This window comes from Ovis canadensis, chromosome 15 (genome assembly GCF_042477335.2).
Source record: "Ovis canadensis isolate MfBH-ARS-UI-01 breed Bighorn chromosome 15, ARS-UI_OviCan_v2, whole genome shotgun sequence".
Classification (NCBI taxonomy): Eukaryota; Metazoa; Chordata; class Mammalia; order Artiodactyla; family Bovidae; genus Ovis; species Ovis canadensis.
In genome coordinates this window covers 28,003,206-28,016,756 of record NC_091259.1, presented here as the reverse complement: position 1 = coordinate 28,016,756, position 13,551 = coordinate 28,003,206, and the positions used below count along the sequence as shown (strand labels likewise).

The window sequence follows — 13,551 nt, the reverse complement described above, 5'->3', positions numbered from 1 at the left end:
AAAAGTGGCTGTGGACTAGGCCACAGAATAGATTTCAACAGACATCATGTATCTATCATACAATGTTCTTTGACAATGTTATTAAAGATTAATATTGCTATATACCATAAACCAATTTAAAATTTTAATTTTAAAAATGACCCTATTTGTAACAGTAACAAAAACCAAACAAATATAAAGAAGATATTATAAGAGCTTTATAGAGAAAATGAAAATTGAAAACCTGTATTAAAGAGCATAAGAGAAGACCTAGATGAAAGGAACACTATCCCATTTTCATGGATGGTAAGACTCAATGTATGAAGACAGTAATTCTCAAATTAATGTTAGTACACTGGAATCCCAATATCAAAGGGTTTTTTTGTGAAACTTGAGAAGTTGATCCTGAAGTTCATTTGAAAAAACAAGAGGCCAAGGATAGTTAAGTAATCCTGAAGAACGAAAAAGGAGGAACTTCCCTACTAGCTATCAGTATTTTTGCATAAAACTACAGAAACCCAATCAGTGTTATATTAGCAATGATTAAAAAACAGAAAATCAACAACAGAAAAGTGAACCTAAGATCGATCTCTCTCTCACACACATATATCAGTTCAGCTCAGTGCAGTCGCTCACTCGTGTCCGACTCTTTGTGACCCCATGAATCGCAGCACGCCAGGCCTCCCTGTCCATCACCAACTCCCGGAGTTCACTCAGACTCATGTCCATCGAGTCGGTGATGCCATCCAGCCATCTCATCCTCGGTCGTCCCCTTCTCCTCCTGCCCCCAATCCCTCGCAGCGTCACAGTCTTTTCCAATGAGTCAGCTCTCCGCATCAGGTGGCAAAAATATTGGAGTTTCAGTTATACATGTGCATAAATGATAAAAGTGACATTACAGATAGATGAAGAAAAATATGGATCATTTAACACATGGTACTAGGGCAATCAATTATTTGTGTGGAAAAAATAAAATTGTAATTTTACCTAATACCACACATAAAAATAAATTGTATATTGATCAAAAATTTAAATATGAAAATACTATAAAACTTTTAGAAGAAATTACAGGAGACATTCATATCAAGATAGAGAAATTCTTTTTACTACCAAGGAAAAGAATGATACATTTGAGCACATAAAACTTCTTTGTGAAAAGGATTCCGTAAACAAAATAAAAATGCCACAGTCTGGGAGAAGGTATTTGCATAGGACTGATAAAAAGACTAGTACTCAGAATACATAAAGTATTTCTGTACATTGAGAAGGGTAATCCTCCCCTATTATTTTTTTAAGGCAATAGATATAAACAGTGAATTCACAAGAGAGGAAACCCAAATGACCAACAAACAAATGAAAAAAGCTCAACAGTGAAGAAATGCAAATTAAAGCCAAAGTGAGACACCACTTCACACCCATCATATGGGAAGAAATAAAGTCTGCAAACACCAGATGTTGCCACGGATGTGTGACAGAAGTAACTCATACATTACAGGTGGGAGTACAAATTGGTATGCCTATTCAGGAGGGCAATTTGGGAATACGTTATTATCAAGTTGAAAGCCATGTTTTCTCTCAAACACAGTAATTGTAACATCCAGTCGTACCTTGAAATCGGATTGAAAGCACTCAGCAGTTGGCCAGCCTGAGATCTCACATGGGAGCAGGCTAACGTCTTCTTTCTCTTTTATGGTTGGGGTGGGGAAATGGACAGGCACCCGGGGACATGTAGGGTTGGTCCTGGGTATCCAATATTTCCCCAGCCAGTCCTTTCCTGAACAGGCCAAAGAAATGAATGCTAACTAGGAAACCCCTGGAATGGCTGCTGTTGTCTTGGAAGTCCCTGCCAGCTGCCAAGGCCCAGAACCAGTCCTAGTAACAGGAAAATGAGCAGCTACTGGGTGATTCCAAACTGCAGATGAGACTTCCACAGACTGGGAGAGGCTGGGGGAGACTGAACTGGACCTAACTTCATGAGGTGTGTTGAAGGATGTGCTGGTTATAATATAAGGAGCAGCTGAAGGAGGCTCTGATAAAGAATTGTAAAAACAGAGGGATCTTGATTTAAAAAATTATGAAAAACAGGATGTCAGAGTGGACACAGTGTAGCTACCGGTACAAATTAACTGTTGAGTGTTGGGTGTTTACTAAAAAAGTAGGATGATGTTTACAAACTGTAGTTTTGCTACTGCTAAGTCGCTTCAGTCGCGTCCGACCCCATAGACAGTCGTGTGAGACCCCATAGACAGCAGCCCACCAGGCCTCGTGGTCCCTGGGATCTTCCAGGCAAGAATACTGGAGTGGGTTGCCATTTCCTTCTCCAATGCATGAAAGTGAAAAGTGAAAGGGAAGTCGCTCAGTCATGCTCGACTCTTAGCGACCCCATGGACTGCAGCCCACCGGGCTCCTTCGTCCATGGGATTTTCCAGGCAAGAGTACTGGAGTGGGGTGCTATCACCTTCTCCAGTAGTTCTAGTGCCATATAAATAGAGAAGAAAATTCATTACGGTTCTGTAGTCACTTACAGGCTATATGTGTATGCATTTGGGGTTTTTTACTTAGTAGTAAAAATAGCTAATTCTATATTTATGAATTGGCATGATCCTATGGGCCTCCGTTTGTTATTTCAACAATTTGGCAACAGGATGGTATACCGCGCAAGCGAGTCCTGTTGGTGACTCAGAAGATTTGTGGCCACTTTTGATTAGGAAAGAGACCCTGGATGTTTGCTACAAAGTATCCTTTTGACTACTTTGCTCAGTGGGATTGGTTTCCCAGGGAAAATGCCAAAGTCATTGCTAATTCTAAGTTCCTGGTGAGCAAAATGGGTAATACAGCTTGAAGGTTGTGTGTGATTAAACCTGGCCTTTAATGCAGAAAAATATAAGGAGCCTGCCAGTAGGTCTCTTTCTTCAAGGGCTTATTTTACTCTGTCACGTTTGGAATAGGCATGTTTATAAAATCTTGCTTTGCAGTGGCCAGAGGAAGGCTCATTTGAAGCAGACAAATTAGTATATTTATACCGAATTTTAGAAAAACCCTACTTAAAATAGAAGGATTATTAGTGTCTCTGGATCTCAGGAAATAAATGAAGAATGAACTGGACAGCCAGTAAGAATGAATTTAAAAACGGAAAGAGATTATGAAATGGAAAGCACCTATCTCTTTCTCCAGGTTCTCAACCCTTCTCTGCGGCTGCTCCCTTCCACCCACCCTCAGTCTTCCTTGCTCATCTGGGACCTGGGAGGAGGAGATGATGGCTTCTTGGACAGATGGTTCCCAAGGGCTTTAGGATTTGGGGATAACTTACTTGAATGTTCTGGTATGGATTCCACCTCCAAGACTCCCCCTACATTCAACATGCAAAACATAGCTAGGGAGGCAGAAATGATCAAGAGAATGTAACAAGGAGTCTGAGAATGTGGATAAGAAACTGTCCTAGAATTAAGGCATCAGGTTGGCAAATGGTTGCCCTGAAAACTTGGAAGGAAGGGGAAACAAAAGGAGTCAGGCTGCAAAACAGCAGCATGAGCCTGAAACTACAGGGCTATACGCGCCAACTTTTGTCTCTAAATGCTGTTCATCTGTTGGGAAGAGATCTCCTGGATAAACACAAGGCTATCACATTCTGTACTCCAAGTAGAAGATTTTTGAAAAGCCTGGGAGATGGTTAGTATGTGCTTATTGATACTTAGAGTAAATATGTGCTAGGGGTGTGCCAGCCAGGCTATGGGCCCAAATTTTGAATGAGAGGTTTTCTAGTACATGGGCAACTAATATTCCACATGGAAAACGAACTGCTCATTTATTAGTCATTGCAACTTCCCCAGCAGATTTCTGTAATTCATTATAGAGCTTATTCCAGACAATAAGATGAAATTAATTTGTAGATCAGGCTGTGAAAAGTGCTGCTACGAAGGACTGGGACTTGGCTAATTGAAGCCTCATTGCGTGTATCCAGGGACTCCCACTCAGAGTGTCAGACGTATGTAGCTACTAGTGAACTAGAAACTGGAAACCATGGGGAGCTGAAATGAACACAAATTATCTTGACAAACATATTCTTTATATGATTTCCACTATCATAACTTTTCATTATTTTGTAGGTTCACTTTATCTCATATCTAATGGGATTATCTTTAAGTTATTCACGTATACTACGGTAACAAATCTGAAAAGCCCATCAATTCTACTTTTCTGTCTTCAACAGAAGGGCAATTTCATAAACACTCAAACTAATATGGTATTTGTTATATCATAAAAATATCATATATACTTTCCACTAGAGAACTGAAGTACACTTGCTTATTATGTGCCATTAAATTAGTCACCTGTGATGGTTAATAGGTAACAAAGATATATTTTGTGACACAGAGAAAAATTCAGGGAACCACACATTTTAATGTAGCTTGCCTCAATACAGGACCTAGAAGAGAGGGGAAATGGGTGAACCATTCCATCTGGTGTATTTAGGAAACATGGTCTCGTGTATTACACTGATAAGTTATATATACACATATCATTACTAGGTTAACCACAGGATAAGGAAGGGTAATTTTAGAATTATAACTGTTATCTTCCCATGGCAGACATGAGGAGCAATCGAAAAACATGGAGAAACCTAACAAGGGAATGAAACCGACTATTAGCAGGGACAGCTTCTTTATAATTCTTTTCATGGCATTAAAAAAGAAAAATAAGCAACCTTTTTCCAATTATCTGTTATTTCTTCAAATTTGATTTTGCTTTAGTTTGAGTACTTGGTTTGAATTAACTTACTACTTATAAGCTTCCCAGGTGGCGCTAGTGGTAAAGAATCTGCCTGCCAATGCAGGAGATGGGAAGAAACATGGCTTACATCTCTGGGTTGGGAAGATCCCCTGGAGGAGGAAATGGCAACCCACTCCAGTATTCTTGCCAGGAGAATCCCATGGATAGAGGAGCATAGCTGGCTACAGTCCACAGGGCTGCAAAGAGTCAGACATGACTCAGCGTCTAAGCACACACACAAAACTTGTTCCTTATAATGCTTGTAAAGAACCTTGGAAATCATAGGTGGTTTTTATTTTCTTATTTTCTAAAATTTATGTAATAAGTGTATCCCTTATACACTTGCATATGATCAAAGGACTTTTTTGTAAAAGTCACTGTTTTGAGCACATTTCTTTGAAAAATGCTGATGGTTTTGTAATGATTTATTTTCTTAGATTCCTTTTGCACTACAGTTCTTAGGATCCTTCTGGAAATAGTGTGACTATTGCATTTTGCAGCATCAACGATAGTAAATGGTCTTAAGTTCTTAACAACAAATGGATTTCTCTAAAGAGACCAAAATGGTGACTTATCAGTTTTTCTTATGCCCCCTAAAAAGTGGCTCTGCTTCAGCAGATACTTGCCAGTTTTTTATTTATCCATGACTTCTCACCCTACCCCACTCCCAGATACCTCCTAACATCAGCTGTCCTGTTTCATCACTTCTCCGGCGTTCAGTGTGCAGTGAGCAAGTTTTGTGTCAGAAATCCCTTGTCATAACAAATAGATTTAACAGACTCAGCTTACGTAAAGCTACCTGTGTTCTCTTCATATATCTGTAAAAAGATGTCCCTAATTGATTATGTAGTGTAAGAATAGTTGAAGATAGACCAGAAAGACTATCTGTGAATTAATTATCCTGCCTATGTAGAAGAACAGTGATCACTGAAGAAAACTAATTAGTTGTTACTAGCCAGTTTAACTTATTCAAAGCCTCTGTTATTTTATTGCGTACTAAACTAGTGACTTAGTTGGAGAAGGCAATGGCACCCCGCTCCAGTACTCTTGCCTGGAAAATCCCATGGACGGAGGAGCCTGGTAGGCTGCAGTCCATGGGGCTCCGAAGAGTCGGACACAACTGAGCGACTTCACTTCACTTTATGATCAAAGGAAACCCATTCTTAAAAGGTTTTCCTTAACTCATCTAAAATCTAACTGTAAAAATCATACCTAGAAGGGCATGTTTAGTACTACTGCTAATAGTAAATTGAAAGTATTAGAGAAGAAAGTGCTAGTCGCTCAGTCGTGTCTGACTTTGCGATCCCATGGACTGTAGCACACCAGGCTCCTCTGTCCATGGGATTTTCCATACAAGAACAATGGAGTGGGTTGCCATTTCCTCCTCCAGGGGATCTTCCTGACCCAGGGATTGAACCTGGGTCCCCTGAATTGCAAGCAGATTCTTTACCATCTGAGCCACCAGGAAAGCAATAGTAAATTAGGACTACTAAGTACCAGGATAGTATTAGTACTCCTAATACTATGACTAACTAGCATTACTATTAAATAGAGATGGCTTTTCACGAATAGCTCAACTCAGTGAAAATAGCAAAGTTTGGAATTAGACATGAATTTAAGTATTTTCTTTAGTACATTTCTGTGTGACCTTGGCAAGTTACTTATTCTGAACCTCACTTTTCTCATATTTAAAATGGAGGTAATCCCACCTACATTACAGGATTGTGAGAACTGAAGAAGTGAAGTGAAGTGAAGTGACTCAGTCGTGTCCGACTCTTTACAACCCCATGGACTGTAGCCTACCAGGCTCCTCCCTCCATGGGATTCTCCAGGCAAGAGTACTGGAGTGGGTTGCCATTTCCTTCGCCAGGGGATCTTCCCGACCCAGGGATCGAACCTGGGTCTCCCGCATTCCAGGCAGATGCTTTAACCTCTGAGCCACCAGGGAAGCTCGTGAAAGCTAAACAAGGTAACATCCACAGAGCACTGCCTGCACACAGAAGGTTTCAACAAATACTAGTTTCTCCCTTTCTCATATCCTTTTGGTCCTAATTTTTAGAAAATGGTAAAAAAGCCTGCTTTGGAATAAAAATGAAACCAGTAAATTTGTACTAGCTTTAATCTCACTGCTGAAAGTAAATTGTGATTTTTTTTTTAGATCAATGTGTTTGATATGTGGAGATCACTAAGTGAGTCACGTAGTCGTGTCCGACTCTTTGCAACCCCATGGACTACACAGTCCATGGAATTCTCCAGGCCAGAACACTGGAGTGGGTAGCCTTTCCCTTCTCCAGGGGATCTTCCCAACTCAGGGATCAAACCCAGGTCTCCTGCATTGCAGGCGGATTCTTTACCAGCTGAGCCACAAGGGAAACAAACAAAAATGAGATCAAGCTAATCAGGGGACTCAAAAAAAAAAATTCAAAAAAACCCTAAAAGATAATCCATCAGTTTTTTTATAAGCTTCTATATATCATTTTTTTAAAATTTAAATCAAAACCTTGACCTATAAGTTTGCTATACTCTCCACTGGAATATTCAAATATGATCATAAAACTTTCGTGACTTTAATGGTTCATTACGAGCGAGTGAATGAAGTCACTCAGTTGTGTCGACCCCATGGACTGTAGCCCACCAGGCTCCTCCATCCATGGAATTTTCTAGGCAAGCGTACTGGAGTGGGTTGCCATTTCCTTCTCCAGGGGATCTTCCCAACCCAGGGATCAAACCCAGGTCTCCCACATTGTGGGCAGATGCTTTACCATCTGAGTCACCAGGGAATCAGCTACATATAATGATAAGGATACAAGTCTGTCAGTGAAGTACTTACAGTGAAAAATATAAGTAAAATGTATCCTTTTAAACTAGAAAACCATATTTGAATCTTTAGTACTGAAAGTCCTAAGTCCTTCAAGTTTAGATATAGTTAGCTTAATTATATTAATATAATAATAATAAATATTTATTGAATACTAAATTATTAACATACTTAGGTGCTCTTCAAATATTTGATGACTTTAATTTTTCAATTTTTTGGCCTTATTGCACATAAATCATGTTGAATATGTGAAAATAGATTTTAATTTTAAGCAACCCTTTCAAATACTAATGCATTATCAGTGTTAAATGATCGTTAAGAAGAAATTCTCCAACATTTACCCCATTTCCCTTAAATAGGGAGAAAGGAGTGCAGCTGGATATCATCTTCAAAACGCAAACAAGAGAATATTTTCCTTCCTATCACTGTAGTCTAATTAAATTTCATATTGTATTTAAATATGTATAATTGCATATGCTGATTCATGGGCATCTAGAACTTTTTATATTCAACGCTCATAAGGAGCAATTTATGCCGATTTTGTCACTCTTAAAGCTACTCAACTTTTATTCTCTGATCTCTCTCCCACTACATCAAGATCACTTTGAACCTAAACCTAGTGGTCAGGAGGCAATACACCCAGAAAATGCTCCCTTGTTGCAGATAACTTGATCAAATTTATCAAGTTGTGTCCTAAATAGAAATCCCAGTGTGGCTCAGAGGCCTCTGTAGGGAGCAATGAACGGAACTTTTAATTCCCACTTCTACCTTTGTTCGTTTTAAATAGTGGGCTTCCTTTCAAGATTTGCAGGATTGTACTGCTTTAAAGGAAAATAAAAGTCTGAAAAATCACTGATTTAGGACAATGAAAATTTCAACACCAAAATTACAATGGAAGTCTTAACATGAAATAGTTTATTCTTACCTTCCAGTTGATACAGACAGAGCGGTGTGGCCAAAGTTTTGAGAATGGAAAAGGATTAGGAAAAAGGGAAGTAGAAAGATTTCTTCACTTTATAAGGTCCACAATTTGAAGCCAGAATTAATAATAGGAAGCACATCTAGCTAATCTAGTTCCAAGTGGATCATTAGTCTAAAGATGCTGAAGAGAACGTGTCTGTTAAGTAGATGCAGAAATCTAAAACCTGAATCACTTTTTCCTATTATAATTGGGTGACTTTTCCCGTTTCTTATAATCACTAGTTAGGTGACTTATAATTATCAATAACTTTATTCATATGTAATGGGATTATTAACATTGCTATTTCCTAGGTTAAGGTTTAAATAAGCACATATGAGATAACAGGAAAGTTTACTGACCATTTACTGACCATCTATTAAAATTCATGACTGATGACATGTAGAAGACACCCTTAGGATTATAAAGAGATGCAGTGGAATAGAACTAGTATCTGTCTTTGTTAGACTCCACCCTGATATAATCAAACAACAGAAAAAACTAGTTCTGATTCTCTGATTCTTTTTGTAGTATCTAGGATTTTCTCTAAAACAATAAGAGAAACAGGACACTGCCAACTAACCGTAGGTAGAAACTTCGACGCTGACAGTCATCTAGAGGGAAATTAAGCTGTCCTTTAATTGATGTTAAGCCCTTACTAAGTTGGGACTTAGAAAACATTTCACTGAGAAGTCCAATAGAAGTAAGATGTGAACCACATATATAATTTAAAATCACCTTTTAAAAAGTAAAAAGTAAAAGTAAAAGACTTTTGGACTCTGTGGGAGAGGGAGAAGGTGGGAATGATTTGGGAGAATGGCATTGAAACACATATAATATCATGTAATAAACAAATCGCCAGTCTAGGTTTGATGCAGGATACAGGACGCTTGGGGCTGGTGCACTGGGATGACCCAGAGAGATTGTATGGGGTGGGGGAGGTTGGAGGAGGGGTTTAGGATTGGGAACTTGTGTACACCAGTGGCAGATACATGTTGATGCATGGCAAAACCAATACAGTATTGTAAAGTAAAATTTTAAAAAAAAAAGTAAAAAGTAGGCGAAATTAATTTTAGTAATATATTTCATTTAACTCAATGTATCAAAAATATCATTTTCATACATATTCAGCATGAAAATTGTTGATATATTTCACATATTTTTGTAGTAGGTTTTCAAAATCTGGTATGTATTTACAGACTATCTCAATTTGGATTAGGCGCATTTCAAAAGCTCAACATGCAGCCAGTAGTCACCATACTGGACTATGCAGGTCCACTGCACTTAATTTTGAGACATTTTGTTGAGAACCAAAATCAACTTTGATTGAACCCTGGCAATTTGCAGTCTCACATCTGTAATCTAAACCAAAAACTTGGATTAGGTGTCCAGGAGGATTTAGTATATCCCTGTATACTAAAATGGTAAACAGGGCTATAATAAAATGGTAAACAGGCAACAGGATGGCAAACCCACCCAACAACTGAAGGCAAATTTTGGAGCCTAGACAAGACAGACTTCAATATTCAAATTCACACTGAAAAGAGTTCTCAAGTCTATATAACTTTCACAAATCAGATTAGATACATAAAAGCCTTTGTGCCATTTGAAAGATTAATCTATATAAATAAATCCTATTTATAAACACTGCTAAATTTTACTTGTATTTTATAAATATGTAGGCTTAGTCCACTATTCTTGATATAAAGAAAAGTTAACACAACTTGGACATTTTTCTGTTCATATTCTGACTCTGTATCTGTCTAGACTTTAAGAAAATGACTTCAATGACTCACCTGGAGTGCTTTTCTACACGCCAGGTAAGGTTCAGATATATGCCACACCAGCTGGTTTCTAAGCAAGTCTTTTTGATGGGTAGGGATCAAGCAGATGGTTGTTTTATGTCTGTATTCTCTGCCATTAGATTGGTATACAAAAGCAATATTCTTAGTTCTTTTGCCAGAAGTTGTCCACAATTTAACTTCTGCATATATTTTCAAATATAAATAGGTGTCTTTGTCTGCAGTCTTAGTGCTCAAATCCTTCTCTTAATTTCTCTATAGAGTGAACTTTCTTAAAGGTAAATATAAACATAGAGGCAATACAGGAAGGGATCCTATCGGTCAAAAATGGCCCACCTAAGATTTTTAGCAAAGAAAATATCTTCCTAATATTCATTATAGGGGACTGGAATGCAAAAGTAGGAAGTCAAGAAACACCTGGAGTAACAGGCAAATTTGGCCTTGGAATGCGGAATGAAGCAGGGCAAAGACTAATAGAGATTTGCCAAGAAAATGCACTGGTCATAGCAAACACCCTCTTCCAAAAACACAAGAGAAGACTCTACACATGCACATCACCAGATGGTCAACACCGAAATGAGACTGATTATATTCTTTGCAGCCAAAGAGGGAGAAGCTCTATACAGTCAGCAAAAACAAGACTGGGAGCTGACGGTGGCTCAGATCATGAACTCCTTATTACCAAATTCAGAATTAAATTGAAGGAAGTAGGGAAAACCGCTAGACCATTCAGGTATGACCTAAATCAAATCCCTTCTGATTATACAGTGGAAGTGAGAAATAGATTTAAGGGCCTAGATCTGATAGATAGAGTGCCTGATGAACTATGGAATGAGGTTCGTGACATTGTACAGGAGACAGGGATCAAGACCATCCCCATGGAAAAGAAATACAAAAAAGCAAAATGGCTGTCTGGGGAGGCCTTACAAATAGCTGTGAAAAGAAGAGAGGTGAAAAGGAAAGATATAAGCATCTGAATGTAGAGTTCCAAAGAATAGCAGGAAGAGATAAGAAAGCCTTCTTCAGCGATCAATGCAAAGACATAAAGGAAAACAACAGAATGGGAAAGACTAGAGATCTCTTCCAAAAAATTAGAGATACCAAGGTAACATTTCATGCAAAGATGGGCTTGATAAAGGACAGAAATAATCTGGACCTAACAGAAGCAGAAGATATTAAGAAGAGGTGGCAAGAATACACGGAAGAACTGTACAAAAAAGATCTTCACGACGCAGATAATCATGATGATGTGATCATTAATCTAGAGCCAGACATCTTGGAAAGTGAAGTCAAGTGGGCCTTAGAAAGCATCACTATGAACAAAGCTAGTGGAGGTGATGGAATTCCAGTTGAGCTGTTTCAAATCCTGAAAGATGATACTGTGAAAGTGCTGCACTCAATATGCCAGCAAATTTGGAAAACTCAACAGGGGCCACAGGACTGGAAAAGGTCAGTTTTCATTCCAATCCCAAAGAAAGGCAATGCCAAAGAATGCTCAAACTACCGCACAATTGCACTCATCTCACACGCTAGTAAAGTAATGCTCAAAATTCTCCAAGCCAGGCTTCAGCAATATGTGAGCTATGAACTCCCTGATGTTCAAGCTGGTTTTAGAAAAGGCAGAGGAACCAGAGATCAAATTGCCAACATCTGCTGGATCATGGAAAAAGCAAGAGAGTTCCAGAAAAACATCTATTTCTGCTTTATTGACTATGCCAAAGCCTTTGACTGTGTGGATCACAAGAAACTGTGGAAAATTCTGAAAGAGACGGGAATACCAGACCACCTAACCTGCCTCTTGAGAAACCTGTATGCAGGTCAGGAAGCAACAGTTAGAACTGGACATGGAACAACAGACTGGTTCCAAATAGGAAAAGGAGTACGTCAAGGCTGTATATTGTCACCCTGCTTATTTAACTTCTATGCAGAGTACATCATGAGAAATGCTGGACTGGAAGAAACACAAGCTGGAATCAGGATTGCTGGGAGAAATATCAATAACCTCAGATATGCAGATACCACCCTTATGGCAGAAAGTGAAGAAGAGCTAAAAAGCCTCTTGATGGAAGTGAAAGAGGAGAGTGAAAATGTTGGCTTAAAGCTCAACATTCAGAAAACGAAGATCATGGCATATGGTCCCATCACTTCATGGGAAATAGATGGGGAAACAGTAGAAACAGTGTCAGACTTTATTTTTGGGGGGATCCAAAATCACTGCAGATGGTGACTGCAGCCATGAAATTAAAAGACGCTTACTCCTTGGAAGAAAAGTTATGACCAACCTAGATAGTATATTCAAAAGCAGAGACATTGCCGACTAAGGTCCATCTAGTCAAGGCTATGGTTTTTCCTGTGGTCATGTATGGATGTGAGAGTTGGACTGTGAAGAAGGCTGAGCACCAAAGAATTGATGCTTTTGAACTGTGGTGTTGGAGAAGACTCTTGAGAGTCCCTTGGACTGCAAAGAGATCCAACCAGTTCATTCTGAAGGAGATCAACCCTGGGATTTCTTTGGAAGGAATGATGCTAAAGCTGAAGCTCCAGTACTTTGGCCACCTCATGCGAAGAGTTGACTCATTGGAAAAGACTCTGATGCTGGGAGGGATTGGGGCAGGAGGAGAAGGGGACGACAGAGGATGAAATGGCTAGTTGACATCATGGACTCAATGGACGCGACTCTGAGTGAACTCCAAGAGATGGTGATGGACAGGGAGGCCTGGTGTGCTGCGATTCATGGGGTCGCAAAGAGTCGGACACGACTGAGCGACTGAACTGAACTGAACTGAACTGAATATTCTACACAAATATGCAGCAATAAGGCCTACCCACCAGTTTGGAGATTCACACTGAAACCAAAAGGCTGGATTTACTGACGAAGAGAGAGGAACTGCAATAATAGGGGAGTAGTGGTAAGGAGGAGTTTCAACAGTTTGTTCATATCAAATAGAGAAGGCTGCTGCGCCTAGCTTCTATTCCATGAAACAGGAGAATTTGTGCTGCACACGGCATAGAGGAAGTAATGAGGCTCTGGGTTTTTTTTCTTGTTCATCACTCTTATTTCATATATTTGGTAGAAGCTAAAGGAGAATATGGAGATATAATTTTAATGATGTCCAGTGACTAGGTTATGAAAGGGTACTGAAGAAATAAAAAACTTTTAGGAATCTAAGAGCACTAACATTCAACTTACACTCCCTTCCCTGATGGTTCACAACATGGTAGTG

At 39.1% G+C, this 13,551-nt stretch overlaps 1 protein-coding gene and 1 non-coding gene across 5 annotated transcripts in view; both read right to left on the bottom strand.

Moving 5' to 3' along the window:
* Positions 1–13,551, bottom strand: part of ZC3H12C (zinc finger CCCH-type containing 12C) — a 76,689-nt gene that overhangs the window by 18,948 nt on the left and 44,190 nt on the right. The window lies entirely within an intron of this gene.
* Positions 6,626–6,697, bottom strand: TRNAS-GGA (transfer RNA serine (anticodon GGA)). The gene has a single exon. It is a non-coding gene; the product is annotated as a tRNA-Ser (tRNA).